Source organism: Pterocles gutturalis, unplaced genomic scaffold (assembly GCF_000699245.1).
Source record: "Pterocles gutturalis isolate BGI_N339 unplaced genomic scaffold, ASM69924v1 scaffold8463, whole genome shotgun sequence".
In the NCBI taxonomy this organism is placed as follows: Eukaryota; Metazoa; Chordata; class Aves; order Pterocliformes; family Pteroclidae; genus Pterocles; species Pterocles gutturalis.
Genome location: NW_010120428.1, coordinates 92575 through 95433, shown reverse-complemented (window position 1 = coordinate 95433; position 2859 = coordinate 92575).

The window sequence follows — 2859 nt, the reverse complement described above, 5'->3', positions numbered from 1 at the left end:
CGGCCATTTCACATGCTAAAGTTTACCTCAGCATCCAAATCAGAAAGGCATTATGGTGGTAGACGGACAGACAAGTTATTGGCAGCAGATGGGTGCTGAAATAAACACCAGCAGTGACTCTGAGAGCTTGGTGGAGATACAAAACCCTGGGCACTACATTTGCAGCTGACTGGTGATGTGAGAAAGAGAAGAGAGGTAGTTATTAGGGCTGCAAGTGCTTGAAAACAGCCTTCATGGATCTCTAAGTGAGAAATGGGAATATGTCTTGCTACATCGTGTTTCCAGGACCTTTATATTTGTCACAAAAACAATCCATATCTCACATTTTAAAGCAACTGTTACATCTGAATGGTGAGCTCTTTTGATGATGGAAGGGCAGGCAGCAACTCAAATCCTGAAGGTTACAAACTGATTAGACAGAGAGACAAAGGTACACAAATACAACCAATTCCTCCATTTCATCTGGAATCCACTAGTTAAATGAAGGGGAACAAATGTTATTCCCACAGTCAGGACATGCTAGCAGCCTCTGGAGGAAATACTTCCACCTTACAGATCAGCACATTGGGACAATGGCCTTTTTTATAGTGAACCGAAACGGAAATATTTTCTGCAGTTATTGCATTATTACTGTGCTCTGTCATCTTGTTGCAGCAAACATTAAGGACAGTAGAATTAATCTGACTGTACACTACTGCATAAACAAGATCAAGTTATCCTTCAGAAAAACTGGTATTGGTTTTACATATAGAGAAAAAATAGAGAAAAACAAACATAATGGAAAAATAGACAAGGAAGAATATGCTTCACATATAAGACACTTGCATCCAGAGAATCTGAAAGAAACCGGCTTTTTTTTCCTGAACTTATTCTAACCCCAGACCCTATATTTCATTTTCTTCTTAATAAGGAGCATATGAAGTTTTGCACAATTTTTTACACAATTATTGGAAAATACATATGCTCAACTATCAGTAATTTCTCAGCTATGTTATGTTTCAGACACAGATGCTGTACAATGTCTTAAATGAAATATAAATTTGTTTCCTGTTAGCAAGTGGTCACCAACAGCCACCTACTTTTCGCATTCAGCACATTTTAATTAGAATATTCAGTTTTAAAAACTTAATTTGATTTTCTCCCTCTATTCAAATGTAGAACCTCTGTTGGCATAAACGCATTTTGTTGCATTTTTGCTAGTTCAGCATAACCATTATATGCAGGGTGTCTTCCTCTTGTTTCAGACCTCAAAGACCTCCACAAACCCCCATTACCTTCATTTCTTTGTTCTAAGCATCCTTAACAGATTTAAAAAGTCCATAATGGTGAGCAGCACATAAAGATCCACTTTAAAATCCAGATGCTCATAGGTCTTCCTTATTTTACAGTGAAATTAATTATATGCCACTTCTTTCTGTTTCCTAACCAGCTTTCAAAAGCTTTCCTAACCACAGCTTTCAAATACACATTTTATTAATTACACTACTACCTTCTGCCTACTTGTACAATTGACTTTTTGACAAGTTGAGGGGAAAATCAAATCAAACTCAATGGTATCTGTAAGAACTATTGCTCATTTGTGACTTTTTACCCATATACTTTGACATGTGAAGATCCAAGGCAACAGCAAATCAAGAATGAAATGTTACGATCAAGAGAAGGATAGCATAGATAGGATGTTCCACCACAGATCTCACTGCAGTGTTGTCAGCGACCTGGTTCTCTCATCACTTGAATGCTGTTTTCAACAGGATGTGAAAGATGATCCGAGGTTTCAAAGGTTAATTGTGTTTGGTTCAACTTTCTTAAACAATCTTCAGCGATTATCTTGTCCCTAATGAGAGCAGAGTAGAGTAACTTGCTGAAGTACCTGACCTAGCTTGGGTGCCAGAAGCTACGTAGTTATGGCATTAGGAGCCCAGCATAGACTATTAATTAATCCTACTTTTCAAGTGTGTTTTGCAGCCAAAACTGAACCCTGTTACCATGACTAAATTGCTGCAGTTCCTCAGTTAACTAGCTTGAAGGAAGCCTCAGCTGTTACTGCTGTGCAGACACATCCCTAATGTTAGAGGCTAAGGCAATGGAAAGGATAATCTCGTGCATCCTTGAGGATCAATTGGTCATATACAGACTTTGGCTCAAAAAGTTCCCTTTTACGTTATTGTTATTTGCAGTTCTCTTCAAAATGCTTCAGCACTGGCTAGGGTGACTGTGTTCAACTGATTCTCTCCACTGTATGTGTCCTCCACCTAAAGGCAGATGAGTTGACTAAAGGTTCTTCAAACACACATGCTGAGGCCAGTTATAAAAGTCAGTTATAAAACAGTGAGATAAGGGCAAACATATTGGAGTGCTCACTGTGGTACCCTCTTCACTTACATCAAGGGTAAAGTAAAGAACAGCAAAAACACAGCAGGCTTTTAGCAGGGCCATTTCATATTCAGATCCATTAATTTGAAATAAAATCACCACCATGTTATCTTGCAGCAGAGAAAAGCAGCATGAAGGGCACAGGCAAGTGAACAAAACTTCTTTATCTTAGCATCTGAATGCATTTATCAAGTATGTAAAATTGTTGGCATAGATCTCTTTAAAACTGTACAAATGCACAGTACAGCCATAGCTCAACAAGAGGGAGGTACTCTGTGTCCTCTCCTCTGTGTGCATGCTGCTATGTACAGTATGAGTGTGTATTAATACACATTAAATCAGGATCCCAAACTTTCCACTTGCATTGCAGGCCATCTCCTGCCCCACAGAGTTAATCCCATTAAGTAACATTGAGTTCCAACAAGAAGAAATTATTTTCCTCCTGTCTAGGTGGAATGGTAAGGCCCCAGAATGAAAATCATGCTC